The following is a 22,668-nucleotide window of genomic DNA, read 5'->3' as shown; positions in this document are numbered from 1 at the left end:
CTTGTCTTTCCAAGTTCTCTGTGCCGATTTCCCTCCTACATTGTAACCGATTTCAAATGGTGCTAGAAAGCTGCAGGTGACTCTGAACACCAGAAGAAATCAGTCAGCCCTGATGAGAGATAACACGGGGCGTCCTTCTGCTGACGTGTGACTTCCCAGGCTACTTCCTGTACCACAGCAACACAAGTTAAAAGCATACTTTTTAAAATTAGAAGTATAAAACAAAGCGAACACATAACACCTGAGGTTCTTTTTGCGAATTGGTTAATTTCAAAATCCAGTCTTTTCTTTCCCACAAACAAAAGCTATGCTGTGGGATTTTACGCTAAATGGGTTTTACTTAAGAGGAACCTAGAGTCAAATATAAACACAAATGCTGGCCTTTAATTGCGCATTCAGCGGCAGAGCTTTTCTCCCTGAGCCGGCAAAGGTGCCATTTCCACCCCAAGAACACTGATTTCAAATGGTGCTAGATTCATATTATAGACACTCTAAGCCACCATCTGAAACCAGCTTCCAGAAGCAGACTGTTAGCGTGACTCGTCTGTTAGCTCAATGTCTTTGCAGGTGTACGTCTTCTCCTCAGTAGGGTTCCTGCAGAAGTTGCCGGAAACTGGTTAAGACTCGTACACTGAAAACACTCACAGAAACAGCAGCAACAACAACAAAAATGTATCATTAGCTGTAAGCATGTTTTCATTATATTTTTACCATATTCTGAGATAACAAAATATTGTTTAAATTGTCATATAAAAACCGACATGATTTTACCGATACTCTAAATGTAAATAATCAATACTTGTCAATACTTATGAGCATTATTGGCAGTGCATGGTAGCAACTGTCACATATCTACGTGCTATATCTATATGCTATTATTTTCTACACTGAACTCTTAATTAATTGATTAATCAGTTTTAATTCTTATTATCATGCTCTTGATTAAATTCTGCTAATTACTTCTGCTGATTAAATTCTCACCATGATATTATCTTGAAATTTTGGAGATATGTTTATACCGTTAACTATGCAATGCAAATCACCACCATAAATTATTTCACTAAGCAGATTAATTGATTCCTGTGGCACTGTACTGGATAGGTTCTTGGAAGATGAAGTATGCATTGGTATTTAATCATCTCAGATGAAGAGATTTTTTTTACTATTCAAGAACCACAGATTAACCAAAACAAGCCAAAGTAACATGTTCCATTTTAAAAGACACAATGTCATGTACACTAATGACTCTAACAGGAAGTGACATTTTAATCCTAAAAAACAGGGCTTGAGGCACAGGCCATCATCCAAGGGATGTCAGTCCAGCTCAGCTTGGATACAAACTCTTCTAAACCACAAGTATCTGTACTGGACTAACTAATAAAAGTGAAGGTAAAGCCATAGTAGTGGGATTTGAACCCAAACCACACCTTTAGCACAAACAGAATTTCACACGGGCGCAGTCCCATCATCCACCCGACTTGCCCAGTGCCAGGTTACATGTAGCCTAGAACCTCTGCCTCGAAGTATAGGACACTGATCAAAACTTCACAGCAGAAGCTGGTTTTTAACAAAAACGGGTAAAAACTGAAGATACTCCAGGACCAGATTGAAATCCACCACATTTTCTAATGATCCAATTCATACACAAGTTACAAAAGTAAGAAAGATGCTAGCAGACACTTTCTGGTTTCTGAATGGAAGATAAAGATCGTGAGAGTTTTCCTGAAGACGAACTGCAATGACAGACGCAGGACTTCAAACAGACGTGCTGACCTTTGAACTCTGAAGCTGCCTTAGACATCTGCTGAATCCAAGCCAACCAGAAACAAGAGAGAGATTCTTATTAGCATTAGAAAGAATATAATTATTTATACCACACTTCAAAGGGCTAAAGATAAGGTTATAGAACCCCTAAATTCAAAATGTGATATCTTTGCAGTTAAGTGTGTCATGCCTTATTTCTGTATAATTTCTTGAAATTATTTCTTAAAATAATGTGCCACTCACCTCCATTTCCTGGGTTATCCGTCTGCTGAAGTGTGATGTAATTTGAAAACAAAAAAGGCAAACTAGGAATGACTCTGCCAGGAACCTGATCCGCCCTGACAAAAGAGGAAATGTATTTAATCAGAACCTGGATAGAGCAGACGAAACAAAAAGCATGTATTCCATTACATGGCAGTCCTTGTAAAGCACAACATATCATGATTATTTCGTTTCTTTACACAACACTGTCATGACAACACCAAACAAGACAGCCATGGTGACAAAGTACCTTGAAGAAGATGAAAGAAAATGAAAACACAGATGTAGAACTTGTGAGCCCAAAAAAGAACAAGAGGAAACAGTTTTTTAAATTAAGACAGCAACCCTTCTGCCCCCCCGCCCAACCCCTACACATACTTTTCTGCCACATCAGTAGGCACCGACACTTGTTATGTAAGGGCTAATATTTGCTTCGTGACACTGGAAAGCCTTGTCCACACGGCCCCACGGTTCAGATTTGTCATCTGTAGAGCCCAGATCTATGGGGGGAGACCTGAGAGGAAAGAATCGGCCGACAGAGGGAAGATACACAGGCTGTGCGCGTCAGGTTACCGTACCCTTTGTTCTGTGAGAGAAAGGAAAGCGTGTTTGAACCGGCTGTCTTAAACTCATTCCTCAAAGGATCCTGTTTACTGCAACCCCCCCCCCCCCACTCATTCCTGCGGCTTAATTGTTCCCCTCTACAATATTAAACCCCTGTATTTCCGCTAACCTTTTCACTTCTGCTGTAAATGTTTTACGTTTCCTTGCACCTCAGGCTCCTCAATGTCGAAATGTGTATAAGGAAGCCCAAGTGTCTAACATTCCATGTAATCCTGCAACGAAGTCAGAGCAAAAGATCCGAAGAGGCCAAAGACCTCCGAGTGAGTGTGGAGTCAGCCAGGCAGCCTGGCACCCCGAACATGCAGGGGTCTTGCCCCAGCAGTGAGGTCTGGCTCCTGCGGTCAGGACCCTCTATGCCCGTGTGTTCCTTATGATTGCCTCCATCCCCGTCCAGGACATACCCTTCTCTGCAGTTTCCTGAAGTCGCTAATCACTGTTTGCTGAAAATAGCATGGGTGTTCTCAGGTTTTTCATTAAGCGCCAATAATTCATACGGCATAAGCTGATGGAAATTAACGATACACTTACGTACGTCAGAGATTGGGGGAGGCGGGTGGTTTTTTTTTTTAAGATCAGGTGGGTGTAACCAATAGCAGTCTTACTGACACAGTGCCTAGATCCCCCCCCCCCCCCAACACAAACAACCTTCCAAGTCTTCAGTTGCTGCTCACTTATCCTACCAATAAAACAGTGCCAGGGTGTTGGCAAGTGAATCGCTCGTTTAAAGTTCCGAGGGACGCCCTTCGGCCTGAAACTCAACCCTGGCTGATTGTCTACCCCCCCACCCTCCCCACTTGCTGGAGAGCCAGTGAGGCGCTGGGCGATGGCGTTAGTGCAGACAAAGGATCTCGATTCTTGTGACCTTTCATTAAGGACCACTTCTATCCGTGGCTCCGTTTCATGGCCAGGGCTGAGGGGTTTTCCAAACCGAAAACTTTAAAACAGGGCCCTACCAGCAGTACCTCTTGTGATGTACCTTTTATGGAAGCATAACGTCTTCATTTAAAGAAGCACGACACACATTCTGTCACTAGCGTTACGATGTGACATAAACCATTGCCCTGTACTCCTGGCCGTTCACATGGGACACACCTTAGCTTGGACTTTAGACACTGATCCTGCCTGATTATACCCAGTAGGGGCAATTGATCGTACAGAATTGTATGCATGAATATATATATTTTATGGTCTAATGCAGGGTTATTTATGGTCTATATAGAAGGCCAGATTAATGTGCAAAAAACACCGTACTGAAATCAATGGCCGCAGTTGCAATGGCTGATGACTTTGGCAGCCTCCCCGAAGACCACATATGTGGTTGCGTGTGTATTTTTTTGTGTCTTTGTCGTGACTCGTAAAAAACCCGGATTCTGGCTGCGGTATTGAATGACGGTGTTACAAATAAACCCGGATAGTATCTCCTCCTCCCTCAGCCCTTTGAAAACCTCCTCATTCGTGAAACACCCCTGGGTCGAGTTTTAGCATCTGGAGTCAGGGGCAAACAAAACGGCGGTGTAACAGAAGTGTTTGGTCAACAATTCGGTAACAGGTTCTTGACGGTTTTACCGGGGTTATTTTAAAAAAGCACATGACTCACACTGCGTGTCTTAAAACAGACTAATTCAATGACCTGAATAAGTCAGTCAAACGGTGGCGAGTCCTCAGCCCCGACTCCGCGCGTCCTTGGGAGATAACTCCAACAAAAGGGCCTTTTTTGGCCAGGCCCCTGGATTAAGTATGCGGACCGTCACTCCCCAGGCAGTGAGATGGCACGCTTGGAAAGGGCCAGCGCACAAGGCGATACAGAAACCAGCAAACCAGCCCCCCACCCCATTCTTGGGGGCACTATAGACATGCGCAAAGGATGAACCAAGGACCCTCCCGGCTGGACCTGCTGACGGCACCCTCAGGCCAGCTGGAGAAATACAGGCAGATGCGGGTCATTCACTACTCGCCTCCATTACTGCCTCTTGTTCCAGGCCGTACCACTGAAATGATATGATAGCACTTTCTGAGCTGGAATACGTGCAGCACCAACCACTCCCCACCCTGCTCTCCGATTGCATGTAGGATCCTTCTTATCTGCATCAGTGCCCTTTAACGGGAGCCACGCCCCCCCCATCATATCTCTTTTATTTTTTGCGTGCAATCTGACTCGCAACCCCATGAGCGAAGGGCAGCGGCTCAAAGATGACGTCCCGGATGTGAGTGGCAACAGGCCCCCGCCAGACAGGGGGTGGGGGGAGCCAAATAAAACACACATCTTGCGCAAATGGCGAAACGACTCCCAGTCTCTCTCCAACCCTTTCTCGCTCTCCTGTGTCTGTTGTTTGTTCTCCTGCAACCCTAAACCCCTGGAACTTCACGGCAGGCAGTAAGAGCTCCATGTGACTCTCCGTGTGCCAGGAGAAAGCCGTGCTTACGGTGAAGTTGCCACAGCAATGAATGGCTTCCTGACATTCAGGTATGCCTACTCAGCGCCAAATGCACAGAAAATAAGCAACATACATTCAATCTTCACCAGTACCCTTTACATTAAAAAAAAGTATTAAGGCACTAATAAAATATCTCTGAAACATTTGTAAAATATTAACCATATTTACTGCAGTATTGTCATAAATTACAAATGACACAAAAATATGTAACTTTTAACTAGATATACATAATATCCATCCATCTATCCATCCATTCTAACTACATACCCATCTTCTAATTACATACCCTTCTCAACTCCCCACATACCTACCAATAACAAATCACCACACCCCAAATCCCCGTGCCGAACGTAACCTTCATACGAATTAGCAGCATCACCCATGTGGCATAACAGACTTGCCGGCTGTGCTGCTTTTATACATTTAGGAAGCGTCCCAAAGTAAGTGACCCCTAGGGCTTTTTACATGGGAATTTGGGAAGTTAGAGCCCAGGAGCCTGGAAGGGAAATGGTAGACAAGCTCAAGTTTAGGGGTTAATTACAGGGTAATAAAAATAAACGTCTCTGTTAAGCTCTGCGGACCCTGAGGGGGTCTCGTACCGCTGGCTTCTCCCTCCTCCAGCTCCGCGTCGCTTCTTCAGACTTCGGTTGTCTTCCGGCGTCTGACCCACCACATGTTCATTAAGGCTTAAAGGCACAGCCATGCCTCCCCTCCCCTCTCCAATGTGTCTTTGGGGGATAAAATGGGAACTAAAAAAATCACAGAGAGGCTTGTCAAGTCCGGCCCTTTTCCAACTGATGGCTGTTTTTTTTTGCGTCTTTTCGCCCGAAAGCTCCACCCAGCAGCTTACTGACACCATTTTCACCTATTACCGCCACTGCGGAGGCGAGGGGATCGCTAATTTAATCAAACGCCGAGTGCAGCCGAAATTGATGCGGCTTGCAATCGAAGGAAATGATTTTACACGGCTGTTTGAGAAATTCTAGGTACTAAATTTTTACAAATTTCAGTTCATCGTGAAGAGGTAAACTGTTCGGACAGCACCATAAACGACACATTTAAAATCCATTGAGAGGTCTCTAAAAGCCATTTGGTAATCTGATTTTTGCCATCTGCCCTGTACGATGTAACACATGAACGTGCTTGCTAACTTTCTAAGCGAGCTTGCATTTCCACATTGAGGTTAATTAAAAATGCCACTCCTGTGATCTGTGGTAATTTATAAATAATACTTCATGCCATTGGGTTCTAAAGTCCAACGACCACCCCCCTGAGTTTAAATGTACCTTCACCACAGGCTTCTTCACTGCCTCTGTAACCATCCTCTGGTCTGATTCTGAAATCTCCCCGGCAACACGACGTGCCCAATCCACGCTGGGCATCTGCGATCGCGGTGCAACAAAATTATTGGGCTCCATTGGCCAACCAGTGAGACCCAGGCCTCGATTTTCTCGGCCCGCTTCATCCACCGGAAGCCAGTTGTCTCATAACCAGCCCCCGAAGAACATATTAAAAACTTTGCAAGGTAAACAAACTCTATAATCGAAGCGATTCGGATATCAGTCAATGTTTGCTTTCATAGAAATGTTATAAAATAAAAAAGATGCAAAATACTAAAGTTATCAGCCTCCTCCTGCGGTCAAACAGGTATCTTCTGATACGTCGGCACTCCGTATATCTCAGTATAAAGTAAATAACGTCCCTGTCGGGCTTGTTTCAATGCAGGCTGAGCATTCAGGTATCTCTCTCATCGTTCCTTTCATCCATTTGTAAATATATATATATACAGGCATGTTATGCAGATATAACATTTCTGAGTCTTTAATGTTTAACATCACGTTGTAGATGCTGCTGTTACACGCTGGTTTGCTTTAAAAATCCATCACTGTTTGATTATTGACCTAATGCATCTTCATATCCATGCATTTGAGGCGATTTCGATTAAACTAAAAAAAGAAACTAATTTCTGTATCCCTTGAAGGCCAAGCATGACTATGTGTCATTACCGACAGCCCGATGAGAGAGGCACCGCTGGAAACCACTGTGTGAATTTATACGGCCGGCACCCAGCCGCCCGTCCGGCCTGCAAAAAAAGGACCTGGGTAATTTATATGGTCCTAACGAGGCACCTCTTGGTCCAAAAGCTGCCTCTCGTCCCATGGAGACAACCTCATCACCCCCCCTCCCACCCCCCTCTGCCAAAAACTGCACTTCTTTCCATCAAACTTCAGGCAGACGTGGCAGAAAGAAGCTGGAGGGAATGACTCCATCCGCACCGCGGCTCGTTCAGGAAGCCTGCTAGATCCCAACATCATTTCTGGGAAGGACACAAATTTGGTCATATGTGCCACACCAAGACAAATCAGGTCTTTGAATCATCTGCAGACCAGCGCTGGCCATCAGCAGCACCTACACGTCGGCTACATCACTTCCTGGTTATGAGCTAATACAGGGAAAACAACGAGGACAACAACAACAGTACCCAGCTGAGGCCCTTTGGCAATCGCAATCCCGAGAAAACGGTATAAATATTTGAGTTGATATTTCTATAGGTATAAGGCAGTCGTTTAAATTTAAATTATCTCCATATATTAAGGCCACGGCTGTAAAACAGGAGGCCATGCTGACAAGAATGTTTTTTTTTTTTCCAAAACAGCTGCCATCACTTTCAGCAAAAACAGAAGACTGAAATGACAACGCGTCACGTCTTGGCCAATCGGAATCAGCCGTGCACCTGCCGGCCCCTCATCCAGCAAATGAGGCTGCTTAGACTGCGGCCGGCGGAGAGGAGTTTGGCTCCTTTGCCCCCGTTATGCCGGGATATGCGTTTGGGAGTCAGTGGTCATATGTGTTGCCAGGACAGCAAGGTAAACAGCACGTTCCGGCTGCCCGGAAGCACTGCTTCATCTATCCTGTGGAATCTTCCAAACCACCACTCTTTCCCGCCCCCCCCCCCCCCCCCCCCCCCGCACCCCCAACATGCTCTTGGGGAGGAAGAAACACTGTGTCACGAACAGACCCGCCATTGCGAGTAAAAAATTCACATGCGAGGTACGACCTGCCCAGGTAACATGTAACATGAGTACCCCTCCACCCCGCCTTTTAGACCCCGCCCAATCTGGCTAACATCACCCCTGCCCTGTGCTGCATCCCGCAGGTCCTCGACCCAGCTGAGAGCGAACTCTGGGTTTGTCACTTACCACAGGGTCGTCCGCTAAATCGGGGCTGAAATGAGAAAAATAACAAGTCTTTAAAAATGACTTGTTGTGTAGAGAGGAGATGCTATTTCACAGTTGATTCAGCATATGTATACAGACAGATTTTCATGCGTCAACTTGCATTTAGCAGAGCAACAGGTAAATATATGCATGAGCGCCTATTTACATACCGATTTATGCGTCGTTTACATATGATATTTATACCCACATATTCCCTTTGCCACCATTGGCGTCACTGTACGTATATTTGACGATAATGACCTCCTTCTTCTATGCCACTCTCAGGCACATGCTATCCTGACACAAAGAATCTTCCAGAACAGTCCGCCCTGCGTTAACTGCTTGCCTCGTACCCCGCTCCGGGTCCACGTCGGTCCGACCCAAACTGCGCCACCGTCTGCGTCCGCAGCCCCTCGCTCCCTCCACGGATGGCGGAGGGAGCTGGTCACAGGCAGCGTTAGTGACAGACACGCCGGGAAAAGCCTGCGAGGGTGCGCAGGTTGCACAGTCTAGGCTTCTGTTATCCTAGCTGCTGCTTCTCCCTGTTGACGTGAAAAAGTGACGTAGCAACTAATCCAGAACGCCTCTCCCGCTGCCGTGCCTGCGATCGCTCTCCTTCTCAAGCCGCGATGGCAGCAGGAGCTCCGTCGCTCCTCTGGATGTCAACAAAGCCCCGATGGTGGACGGCCGGCGGGACGGCTGGGCGGAAGGACGGTGGGACGGCTGGGCCGGCGTCGAGCCTCAGACAGCCGTGCGTGTGACCGCCTGTCCTCACAATATCTCTGCCTCGCTGTGACGCAGCACTTAATTCCCTGAGCCCCCCCCCCACCCGCTGCTCCTGCCCCCCCCACCCAGAGTACGGTGCGCCTTCTTCAACAACTCCGGCCACTGGCACTGCTGTCGCACCGACACCGTTAAAGGGACGCTTCTATCCCACCAGCCTGCCTCCACGCCTCCTCTCTCTCTCTGCCTCGCTCAAGCCAGGTCTCTCTTTATCTCTCTCTCTTTCCCTCTCTCTCTCTCTCTCTCCCTCCCTCTCGGCGGTACTCCACTGCGTTCGGTTTCTTCCTGCAAGCTGTGCTGACTGTGTCTCCTCAGTCACCTGACAACTAGTGCTTTTAAAGGCGTACCGTCCCACTTTTGGAGTAAGGCAAAAAAAAAAACAAACAAACAAACAATGAAGATGAGAGATAATGAGATGGGTAGACAGTGAGGGGTGGGGTGGAGGGAGGGGGCCTGCGTCACACCTTGCTTGGGGGGTGGGGGGGCTGGTGACACAACTCCAGGAATGAGGATCTTCCAATCACAACGATGACCAGAATGAAAGGACTTACGCAGCTGCAAACGGACTGAGACCGTCAGCTGACGCTGTGACGCATGGGTCCCCGAGCTTTCCAGAACAATCCAGAACTGACCGATCTCTCAGAGGGCATGATTCAGCACGTAAGGACCATCTGCGGCTCTCCGCTGGAACCATGCCAAACTCGCCAATCCGCCAAGGTGAATGTGGGAGCCACTGTAAACGTAACAGCTGCCTTTTGCTCTTTAATATTTCAGTGGCCGCGGCCGTAGCTGGCGTGCGGCTGCCCTGGTCAGCACCCTGCAGGGAGCCCTAACCCTGGATAGCAGACAGAGAAGTCCGAGGTTCTGCTTTTTGCGGGGAATGAAGGCTTCCAACCGCAAATGCACCAAAACTAACAACGGCAGACAAACTTCCTCCAGAAAAGTCACAAACAGGGTTTTCTCAATGACCCCAAATCTGACTCCGCCAGCTTGACCTTCTGGTCATATGAGTAACTTTCTGCCTCTGGTGCATTTTGGGATCTTAATGCCGATGTCACTAGCTCACCAGTCACCTAAATGGCCCTGCCAAGTGAACGCAACTACAGGCTTCTGTTCGAGAGACATGGCGCATGTGTTAGCCATCGATGTTCTGTGACATTTTCAAATGCCTATTTTGGTTTTCCTTTAACCTGTGTACTCAATTCGGGCGACAGCGGAAATTCCGGTTTCTCTGGAAAGGCTTCGCATGATCACCCTGGACGGCAGGCAGGATGTGAGTGGATCACTTTTAGAAATTCCAAGGCCTCTCGATGCTTCGTAATGGCGTTAGGTGGACTTGGAGATCTTTGACCTTCCTCTGAAATTATTCCCAGATGTGATCAATTAAATCAACTGTGTTCCAGCTGCCAAGGTGAATGCTGGGTATTTTGGAGACCCGTCGTGACGTGAAGGTCCGACAGCTATGCAGTGTGTCCGTATAGCCGAGACCCACTCCCCAAAAGTTAATGTCTATTGTTCTGCTCTCACCGGTTCAATCTCCTCTGAAAACTAAGGAGAGTTCTAGGCAGGACTGACACATGTTTACAATTTCTTATCAATGAGTTTCCAAAAAAAAAAAATACTTTAAAAGCATTAATAACACAAATTATTTGTCAGCTAAGACACGGGGCAAGGATTCCAGGTTCTAGTTTCACCTCAGTGCAAAAATCTAGGCTCGACCAACACTCCTCGCAGGCTGTATTATCTCAGAATGGTTACTAGAGCCAATATGTGACCCATCACCACGAAATGAGTCTTATGGGTGTATTTCTACCAGTGCGACTGAAGACTCATTTCATGGTGAAGGGTTACATATAATCCCTAACCAGGCCTCTCATGCTCTCTTGTAATATAAAGAAGAGCCTTTCCTCTTCTCCTACCTGTTTGTCTACGTGCTCTGGCTCCTCGCTTGCCAGTCCGGGTCCAGGTACAAAAGAGGGGAGCTTCCTGTCACGCGTTGGACTTCCCATGATGCACTGGACTTCTCCATCTGCATGGACAAATGCAGGAAGAACTATAAGCCATTAACAGATTACAGCTCCGAATTAAAATGCGTGTGTGTAGAAATGATGAGGCTAGGAGAACCCACATTTCTCCAAAGCGAATGTTAGGGGTTTAGAAACAAATCCTCCAAAAGCAACGTTGATGTTTATTTAGGAATAATGATTAATCCAAGCGACATATTATGTCTTTCTCTACGTGGCGGAAGGCAGATACATGCTAAACTATCGTTTAATTATTAGTCTGGTGTTTCGGAGCAGAACCAAGATGACCTCATCGTGGATTGTTCAGGCCAAACCCTGCCCATGTCTGGCCCTCAGCGTGAACGGCGGGCGCGTGGGCATGTGCTGGGGGGGGACCCCAAGATTACCAGGCTGTGGTCCAGCAGCTCAGCCTAGCCTGCCCACGTCAGCACGGACTAGAAAGCTGCTTTATTTTTTTAATTTTATTTCTGGTTTGACATTCTCCTTGCATTTTAAGAGCACATATGCAGAGAAGATGTCAAAGTGTCATTTTAGCTTGAGTCCTGTGCCCTGTCTTGGTTTCTTTTTTTACACGACTTTGGATGGATTTTTCGTTCCAAAGATACTTAAGGGCAAACAACCCTTACAACCAGCCCAATGACGCACTAATAGGTGACACAGCACATGCAGTTCTGCTTTGGGCCCCCGTCCAGAGCGTTTGATGTGGCCTGTGACTCTGGGTTTGCCGCAGTCACTGGGTTCAGCTTGAGATTGCCAGGTCGATGCCGGAAGAACTGATTTTCACTGCACTACCCGATGGGCTCGGGGGGGGGTGTGCGAGAGCAACAAATGGGCATGGGGATAGGCAAGGGAGAAAGACTGGGAAGGATATCCAGAGGTAAGAAATGCCAACCTCGGGCAGCTGTCGTCCAGACAGCCCCCAAGTGGCCCTGTCCCCCTGATTGTCCCAAAGTCCCTCTCTGAATCCTCCATCAAGATGAAAACGTGTAGGAACAACATTCACTTCAAGTAAACTGAGCAGAATTACCTTAGGTAAACTGCCTTGGGTAAACTGCCTTGGGAAAAGCACCAGCCCCAAATCGGCGAATGAAGTTACCACATGACGGTGACGTCCAAAACAAACCATCGACGCTCCCCCCCCCCCCCAGCTATTTATACTGAGCCGTTCACCGGGCGGCAGCTGATAATTTTAGATGCGTCGTTGCGTGAAGCGCTGTACCCTACAAGAGAAGCGACTCGGCCTCACCCAGGTCAAAACCCCAATACGCCATGTGGGGGGGGGCGGCCTAAACTCACCCCCCCTCTTAATCTACTTTCAGTAATCACAGGTATTTTTTCGCTCAGCTTGAAGAAGGTTCTAGAAGGTTCTGTGATGGAGCGTGTGATCCAGGCAGTGGACAGTCCGATAAAACCCACTGGAAGGTCGCATAAACAAGCGAAATCTGGGTGACTGAGGATTCGAGCGACAGCTGGTCCCCACCAATGACAAAGTCGACGTTCTGTGCAGCGAGGTACAAATATACAAGCCTGCAGCCCTTCGACGTTTCACTTCCTGCGTAGCGTCACCGAGCAGCGAGCAGTGACAGGCTACTGTGATGCGTCACACTTCGCCCTCCTCGGAAGTAGGCCAGCGGCAGAACTGCAAATTCAACTTTCACACCCCCGCCCCACAAAGTTTTAACCAACAAAATATTAAACAGAGGTATTTACACACTGGCTTCAAATGAGGGCAGACGGAGACAACATGCACAAGAGATACAAATATTTGGTTTCGGCACTCGGGAGGTGAAGACGGCATGGAATCGACAGTCTGGTGACTGTGGAATTGCTTACCTTTCCATTTTCGCTAAGAGGACCTCTTTTACTGGGATTACATGACAATATAAATAAAATAAGATCTTACATGTGCACATACTTTAACACCCCCCTCCCCGTCCACCCTCAGCCCTTTAAGCTTTTGTGCACTTTTATAATTTCTTCTTTTTACCTAAAGCACACAGAGAATAAGCTTCACCATGAGTCACTGTTAGCTGGTCCTGCCGGTTTTAACTTCATTCACCAGCGTCATCAAAACTTTATTTTTTTTTTCTCCCCTGTTCCAATTACTGTCCATAAGGCATAAATAAAGAGGCGTCCTGTGGGCCCTGCATCGCGCTACATCTCTCTTCCAAAGTGCTTTGTGTTGTCGAGCATCCTGCCGACTGCTTTCCATGGTGATGAGTCAATTCTTCTCACCCCCCCTCCCTCAACACAGGGAGCTGTGTCTTTGGCTGGCTTCCCACTGCTTCGCTTTTCAGCACACAAGTGCAACAAACCACTGTCCCGGTCCACTGGAGGAATCCCGATGGTGGGATCTCCAATTCGCGATGGCAATAGGGGCATAATCGCAGACAGTACGACTGGCCGCAGGCGTATACAAACCTGCCCGTCAGTGTGTCCTGGGACAGTCAGGGCTATTAATTCTGCATTTACAACAGTCACGAACAGTCAGCAGACCACAAACAACCTTATTACTAACAGTTTTGTGTTGTTATGGATATTTTCCTCTTTTTTGGGTCATCACTGCTACATTATTGCTTGCTTGTTAAAGGTACTTCGCCCTGTTAATATTTCCACTGCTTCCGTTAATAATAAGAATGCTAAAACAATTGCCTGAAACTGATAGCCTGATGGATGGCAGTATAATGTAACAGGCCACCCCTTCATTTATTGTACGTGTGGGATGATTCCTAAGACTTTACAGATGGCTACAGCGGTGTCGCGAAGCAGAACAGCGACCACCTTGGTTCAGAAATACAATAGCAGGTTAATGCGCGTCTTATCAACTGTGCGCAGCAATTTGAAATCCGCCCATCTATTCTGAAAAGCTGCAGGAATAAAGAAAGTAGTTATTTGCGTTTAATAACACAGTTTTCAAATACCTCACGCACATCAACCAGGAGAAACGGTCGTTAAAGCTGTTATCTTTCTTGCGTTAAACGGTTATATAGAAAATTTGGTCTGAGGTTGTACTGTGATACGCATGCAGACGCCCATGCAAATTCTGTTACTATATATTCAGATACAACCACGTAAACATCCTTCCTCCTAAACTATAAGCATAACAACTGACGTTTCATATATGATGATGCGGAGAATCCTGTTTTATTTAAACAGTATACTTAAATAAAATATACCGGATATCAATGCATGTTTATGACGTTTTGTGCGTGTGTTTTTTGGACACCCCCGATATACAAACTGTACATGTAACGCTCACGGTGTCATGGGAAAATTAATACGCACTCCCAATAAGAACTGCGTAACATCCCTTCGCCCCCGCCAGGTTTTTACCGATTAATTTACACCCCGCCTCCCTCTGTGCAACATCGCAGTCCAGTGCAGTTTCTGAAAATATTCTGTCGCTTTTTATTGCTACATTATAATTATTGTTATCATTATTGATTGTAACAGATCATGCACTTTACTTTTGCCTGGCCGAGCAGTTGTCCTGTTTACCTAAACGCAGATAAAATGCCGCACGTATCGGACCGTTTAGCCGACGGTCTTCTCTCTGACGCAGTGCTCTTTATATAAGCCGTAAGACGGCAAGTCAGCAAGCGCCACCAAGAAGCCAGCAAGCTGGCGTCGCAGTCGCATATCCCGCATGCATGAGATACTGGCAGAAACTCCAATAAAGCCAAATTACTACTCTATTAGTAGCCTAAGTATGAGTGGATTAAACGCGTGTGACGTATGTGTGCACCTTTGGCGTCGTAGTGATAAACACAGAATTGATATATTTCCCCCTATAAATAAAAACACTACTTACATGTATGAACAGGTTCGCTGGTGACCACTGCGGATCAAGCGACGGCTTTGTAAGAACCTGGTCTATCACCCCAATTCTGACTCATCACACCGATTCCCACTATTCCCAATCCCGAATAATAACTCCCTACGCCTTATCACCGACTACTATCCCCCCCGTCCCGAGTGCCTCTCTCCCTTCCCTAAACGTTTTTTCCACAGCACGTCACATCAGGTCACGCCCCCATTGCCACGCCCCCGCATTGCGATTGGCGGACACGCAGCGGGGACTCTTTCTCTGACGTCAGCGTCACATGTGACTGACGCGTGTTTACAAACATTGGACGGGATCACGTGGCGCTGAAAATCAGCTTACCGAAAATCGCCGGGTCGGCGATTGAGAGGGAAAGAGAGGAACAAAAAAAATCAAACAAAATAAGAACAAATATCACGTTTCATTGAACGAAAGGTGTTAGCAAGATCCAAAATGTGAAGTAATAATCCTTTTTACATATTTTGTCAAAAATTTCGTATGTGGCGCATATATATATGCTGTCGGATATAAAATGCGCAGACTTTTCTCCGTGGTCTTTGGAAAGCATCCGATGATGCGCTAAAATAAAACTCATGATCTTCGTCGATTGGTTGAAATTTGCGTTCCGTTACGCTACAAAACAAGATGTTGGTTTTTCTTTAATACAAGTCAGAGAAATGTGTAGGTTAATTGTGTCTGACAATGCTAATGATACCAAGTAATAGTTTTGTTTTTTTTTCCCCCTGTGAATATAATGTTATTTTCTGGCGTGTTTTGGAGTTTATAATATCGTTAAGATTTTGATGGAATTTACCATCTTTTTTCTTTTTTAAAGGGAACACTGCTCCATTTTGTTCTGCATGTGAGAACCTGCTAACGCGATGCGGAGTAGGAAGTCCTTAGTTTATGGAAAATGCTTTAGCCGTATCAAGAATGAAAAATAAAAGTAATGTATGTAGGCTGAATGATTGCTGAATAAATAAGGAAAGCTTAGTCACAACTGAAATTTGAAACAGGTCGAATGAGAAATGGCAATGAGTAGATCTTATAAGCACCTGCATTTTATGCTAGATTTTGATGCTGGTCTTTTTTTTTTTTTAAACCTTTTACCTTCTTTAACTTTTTGTTACCTTGAAGCTGAACTTACCCGATTTATCAGTAGTTTGTTTGTGGGTGTATGTGACTGAAAGAATAACGTTGCATACTAAATGCCAAATAAGTATAGCTTGCTAGAAACGCTAGATAACTTAATTCTAGATAGTGAAATTAAGCGTGGTTGATGCAAAACGTTTAAAATGCACACAAGTAAACACAACGGGAACTACGACACCTACGCAAAGTGAATAAGCTGTTTAAGCAAACCAGGATATTTTAAAACGCATACTACAAGACACAGCAGAACACAGGTCATACATCTAGGCTAATCAGGGACGGATTATGGGTTGTGTGGGCCCCTGGGCAAAACGTTCGCGAGGCCCCCCCACCACCACCACCACCACCACAATTCAAGGGCCCTTGGCAGCCAAACGCCCTCCCTATAGGGTCAGGGGCCCTTGTAGGCAGAGGATCAAAGAATGTAGGTCCTCTAAAATAGACAAACGAAAATATATTGTTGATATCTAAATTGTTTTAGGCTAGGGGCCCCACGGGCCCCCTGCACCCCAAGGGCTCCTGGGCAGCTGGCCCGGTCCGTAATCCGTCCCTGAGGCTAATACAGTGCTTTTGCACATAATCAGGTCCAACACTAAAAAGATCATTGCCGGCGACTTCCCCCTTTGCGCATGAGGCGAGGACAACCATCCCTTAGGCTGGCTATGTGAGAGAGACGGTATGAGTAACAAGCCAGTGAGCGTCGCTGATCCCCTGAAATCCAATGAGAAAACGGAAAGAATAGCTGAAGATCGGATATTAATCAATAAAAGTCAGATGACAATTGAAAGAACTAAGAACAGATAAAATGACTTTTTGGAATACAGTTCGTTTGATTCAGTTCATCTATAAGATTCGTTCTCAGCTTGATCAGCCACACTTCCGGTTTGTATAAAATAGTTTTGAAACACTTGTTTTCCGATATGTCAAAATATTGCCTGTTGTTTAGGCTAAATGGTGCTAAGAAGTAACCTAAATACTACCAATAGGTTGTGTGAGAAAAATAACGTTTATTGAAGTCTTGGCAACATTGTACCATAGCGTTTCCAAACGCTAACGAAGCTTGGTTAAAATGGTTTTACACGGTGAAAATGTTGCATCTCTAAAATCCAAATGCAGCATCCAAAAGTACATGTAGGCTATTAAACTACACCAGTAGATGGCGTATTTCAGTCACGACCGACGTGCGGGTCTCTCGTTCACTGAAAACGAGAATGACCCGAAGGAGAGGACCGATTAGGTGAGTGAGTGGTAAACGAGGGACTCTCTCATTCATCAACTCGCTCACTAACTCGTTCAGAACGAGAGACCCTAAGGCAGGGATGTGAAACTCCAGTTCTTGAGGGCCGGAGCCCTGTGTAGCTTAGTTCTTTCCTTGTTCCTGCAAAAATTATTCAGCTCAAAAGCTGTGTGGTAATTAGCACAAGGAGTTGCATCAGGTGATAAATGAGGGGAAACCCCAAAATAAAAACATGCAGGATTTCTCGCCCTCCAGGACTGGAGCATGGCACCCCTCTGCTAAGGAATGACCGAACTGATGAATGAGTGGGTGAACGGTTGTTCATATCCATTCAGTCACAGGTTTAATTTCCAGCCAATCATATGGTTGCTTACAGCATGCCTGTACATGCCTCACTGACTCTCACTGGCCAAATTCTAGGAGGGAAGCAGCATTCATGTCATATTTCTGAGGACAAGCGAAATGAACTGAAGGAAAAGAATGAAACTTTGCAGGGAAATGAACTTGAGCTACACAATTAGGAAGAACAAATTATTCCTGTCTGATATCCAACTCCCCCTAGTCATTATTACAATTGGATAGAACTGTAAAATTTGCGGGAGGAATTACAAGCTTAGCGTGAGTTTGAACCCAAATTCTCACAGTCAATGCCAGACAGCTGATCCTGAAATGAAGCCCAAAAGTGTTCTAACGCAATGCTTTTTTAAAGTGAATGTTACAACAGTCAAGCATGATTTACCTTTGTTAGGTAAATCCCAGTGTGGATAAATACTACTGTCTGGATGCAAAAAGGTAAATCAAACTTAAGGACAACGTTAGCTTAAAAAGGCAGAGCATTTCAAACTATATAAATTATTTACTGCATGTTTGAAATTCGTACCAACAATTTCAAAAAGTGCAGGTTACAGCAGTAAAAACATTTTAATAATTAAAACAAAAATATTTACAAAAAAGCTTTTACAAAGCCCTAACGCAAAAAAGTAACGTAAGCATGTTAATAAGTTTTAACTTTTATTTATCTGTCTATCCGACTTACGTAGAATTTGACTTATGTAAGAGTGGAACAAGTCGAGACCTGCCTGCACAGTATTTATGTTACGTTATCGTCCTTTTGTAGTTTGTTTTTGTATTTTCCTGCAGTAACTAATGTAAATTCAGAATTAATGAAATTATCTATCTGAGCTTGGATTCCAATGTGATGCAATACTTCCTTATCTGCAGCAGAGGGTGCTGTTACCCAAGACTATTAACAAAAATGAGAAAATATTTGTAATGGAATGGAATAATATACGATTCTAAACCTAAGGCTATGATCGTTAACGGCTAACCCGGAGCCTTATAACGTTACAATATTTCATACATTTTATTAGATTCTTTGTAACAAGCAGGGTATCTGCATCGTATACATTTCTTTTGTCTGAGACACTTTAATGCAAATCAATATGACTGGCTTCCAGAAAAGTGTACAGCTCTGAATGTTTTCACCAGAAGAATTCATTTTTTTACTAGGTTAACCTTCTTCACTTGCACACTCTCCAAGCATCTGAAATATTCTCTTTTGGCAACAAAGGTTTAGGAATGTTGTATGCTTGCAAGTGTTTTTTTTTTATTTTTAAATTCTTTAACCATAGATCACGTTTGACAGTCTGACTTACGCACTCCTAAAGCTGTGTAGATTGCTAAGGGGTGACGCAAGAGAGACCAGCGTCTTTTCAAATATGAAAAGACAAACCGAGTTTGTATGTGTTCCCCTTTGTTGGAACAGACCAATTTGTCTCCCTGACCTATAACCCCATGTCCTTGATAAATAAAGAGTACAGTACGTCAGTGCGGGATTTTCTGCTTTTTAGAAGCATAGACAAAAAAATAATGATAATGATAATTGAACCACGCCTTCAACTCTTACGTTTCCTGAGACTTGACTTGGAGGGTTTCTCCTGCAGGCCAAATTTGATCCTATGCGCTGCCTATTTGGGGAAAACTGCTTTGGGGGTTGAAGTAGCAGGATAATATGATACTCTAGTCTTAGTTAAAGAGTTAAAGAATGTGAGTCTTGAAACTGCACGAAAGAAGCAGAAAAGGTGCCACATCTCATACAGACAAATTAAGTAATTTTCATTTGCTCCTCCGCCCTGGAAATGCTCAGGTTAATGTTATTGCTCTGCCCCACCTGGCTGAATGAATATAGACCCGTTTTATTGTCTAGGTCCTGTGTTCATGTAGAGCTCCGCCCCCCCCCCCCCCCCCCCCAGGACAGGAGTTTGACACCCCTGCCTTAACACAATCAGGCAGCTGGATAACTTGCCCACGCGTGGTACACATGGGTGTAAACAGCAGTGTGTCTCAGCAGTCTACTTCTGATGCGTTTGCCCAAGATGCCTTTTAAAACCAAGTGTAAAGAGGGACTGTGCTTGTTATGATGGTCATGTGACATCTGTGTAAGTAATACAGATCAATATTACAAAGTAACCCAAGTGAAGCAGACACAACCTGTACTCTATATGAGTATATCGTGCTCAGAAATACAATGTTTATTTCTGTGCTTGTTTCCGCATCTCGGACAGAGGACAGATAAGCAAAGGCGAGCTTAGTAATGCACAGCTGTGGTGGATAGTGCTGCGGATATATGGGGCAAGACGCTCGCACAGATATTTTATACCATTTGAGGAAAATATATACCTTTCATACTGATATTCATGATGCAAGGCTATTTTTTTTCTGTGTATAACTAAATTTATTAAATTTAATAGTTTTAACAGTAGGGGGTGGCATGGTGGTGCAGTGGTTAGCACTGTTGTCTCACACCTCTGGGACCCAGGTTCGAGTCTCCGCCTGGGTCACATGTGTGTGGAGTTTGCATGTTCTCCCCATGTCGTCGTGGGGTTTCCTCCGGGTACTCCGGTTTCCCCCCACAGTCCAAAAACATGCTGAGGCTAATTGGACTTGCTAAATTGCCCGTAGGCGTGCATGTGTGAGTGAATAGTGTGTGAGTGTGCCCTGCGATGGGCTGGCCCCCCATCCTGGGTTGCTCCCTGCCTCGTGCTCATTGCTTCCAGGATAGGCTCTGGACCCCCCGCGACCCAGTAGGATAAGCGGTTTGGAAAATGGATGGATGGATGTTTTAACAGTATTAAAATGGTAACATGAGTTATAAAGTAAAAATAAGCTTTAAAGTATGCACATCAATAATAATAATAATAATAATAATAATAATAATAATTGTTTGGGCGATTTCCATAACGCATCGCCAAGAGGCTACAATAGGGAGGTCTGTCTGACCTGCCTTCTGTTGTTCCAAAAAGGATAATCCATATTACCTTGTCAAAACTATTTATTTCATTATTTGTTAACATAAAAACAATAAAACAAGGCACAGGACATAATGATACGTGAGCGTAAACTAATGTAGGCAGTCAATAGAAATTGTGACTCTCTACTCACCCCCTCTTTAGCTCCATTAGCGAGCGCTCAGGTAAAATCACAATCCACCGCACCCAACTCCACATGATGCAAACACCCTCACCGTAAGACAGTGAAAGCAAGTGCAACATAAACGTGACTCTAGTAATAATAATAATAATAATAATAATAATAATAATATAATGACATACCAAACTAAAAAGTTAACAACTTAATTATGGTGTCGATACCTCTGATTTAAACCAGAAGCTAAGCCTGCAAACTCCTTAATCTGTGCTACAGACCCCTGGATGTGTGTTTGTGTGGAGCAAGTTTTGGAGTGTTTTTAATTACTCATGATTATGGAGACCTACGTGCAACATGTTATGCAACAGTGAAGCTGTTACTTATTTATGTATTTATATATTTCTTTTTTTTGTCTTCGTACGCAGCGATGTTCCCATGGGAGCGGTAACTCAGAAATGTTCCTGCAGAGTCTTTTGGGTAGTTTTACGTTCTTCTTGTGTAAGCGTTTCAGTGCAACTTCTCGAATGAAAAGTTTAGGAGAAGATAATCCGGACGGCAAAGATACTTTTCTTTCTGATGATTTCTCCAGAGTCTCACCCCAGCCACAAAAAGCACAGATTTGGGCAGTAACATTTTCCTGTGGGGGTTTCCTTATTGCAGCCTTTCAGTAAAATTCGACATCATCATGGCCTGTTTTTAATTTGTGGTACCTACTTCTCATTCTCTTGTTATTGCAAGTGATTAACATGTTTCCAGTCATCCATTTTTTTTAGCAGGCACTTGAGGACGAGTGAGGAAAGCTTGGGGTTGAACATGCTCAGTATCCCTGGGGCAATTGAGATTAACGGCCTTTCTCAAGGGCCCAATGTTGATTCAATTATTCTGCCAGCTATAGGATTTGAACTTATGCCCTTTCAGACACAGTCTCATATTCCTAACCTGCTGAGTTACACTCTGCCCCAGCACTAAAGCAAGGAAGGGGGCATTTTGCCCTTCAGAAGGACAGACGCCGAGCCAGGGTCTAGTTTTTAGTCACCATCAGTGCCATGACTCATGCCTGGCAAAGCTGGCAAGCAGGCATTGCCCGCTGTGACTCATCAAGCGCGATGTCTCAGCCCTCCCATGGAGATCGGAAAGGCCAGGAAAGAAATGCGGGAGCCTGGGATGGCAGGAAGTCAAAAGTTATGCAATGTTTTTTTTTTTTCGGCCCCTTTACACATTGTAGTAATCGCGTAAGTTATACTACCACCGGCGATTTACTGATTTGTTATTTTCAGAATTTTTTAAATGCTGGTGCTTCACCATTACAGAAACAGGATGCAAAGCCATGCTTAACGGGGTCAATTTGCCTTTAGTTCTATACTTGAAACATTGAGCTGATTTAGTGTGGTCTAGTCATACCGCTGTCACATGGCCGTAATGATGACAAGCTTGTGTGCTATTTCAAGATGTTTCCTCTTGGGCAACTCGAGAAGCTTACAGTTATGGAGTTCTCTGACCTTCTTTGAGATGAAAGATGTTCTTTCCTTAGGTTAACCCCGGCTGTTATATATGTATTGTGTACAACTGGATATTTTTACTTAATAAATTCCATTAATTCATCAAGCACTGGATTAGCTGAGGCAGGTATGGAGGTGATGCAGACTAGTGTGGACTGAGGATTTGAGGTACATGGAGAAACAAGGGTAAGGAAACTCATAGTGGGGGGTATCAAAGTATACCATCAATAGCTAACTGGTTTTAATGAAATTATGAGCAGGTTAAGCTTGTTGGTGACAGACAGCGTATGATAACACCACCTACTGTGGGTTTCGAAACCGTAGATCACCCATCGATGAACAGATAGGATTGGTGACCCAATAGATGGTATGGTCAGTATGTTATGGCGGAGAATGACAGAAGGGACGATCTACAGAGCTGC

The 22,668-nt window shown here is 44.9% G+C and overlaps 1 long non-coding RNA gene across 1 annotated transcript; it reads right to left on the bottom strand.

Moving 5' to 3' along the window:
* Positions 1-1,195: 1,195 nt before the first annotated feature.
* Positions 1,196-15,116, bottom strand: LOC125747894 (uncharacterized). The gene is made up of 4 exons (XR_007399388.1): positions 14,921-15,116; positions 11,005-11,114; positions 2,008-2,102; positions 1,196-1,801 (listed from the first exon to the last, which is right to left on the bottom strand). It is a non-coding gene; the product is annotated as an uncharacterized LOC125747894 (long non-coding RNA).
* Positions 15,117-22,668: the final 7,552 nt, after the last annotated feature.

This window comes from Brienomyrus brachyistius, chromosome 8 (genome assembly GCF_023856365.1).
Source record: "Brienomyrus brachyistius isolate T26 chromosome 8, BBRACH_0.4, whole genome shotgun sequence".
Classification (NCBI taxonomy): domain Eukaryota; kingdom Metazoa; phylum Chordata; class Actinopteri; order Osteoglossiformes; family Mormyridae; genus Brienomyrus; species Brienomyrus brachyistius.
The sequence above is the reverse complement of the archived record's forward strand: the minus strand, read 5'-3'. Positions and strand labels throughout refer to the sequence as shown.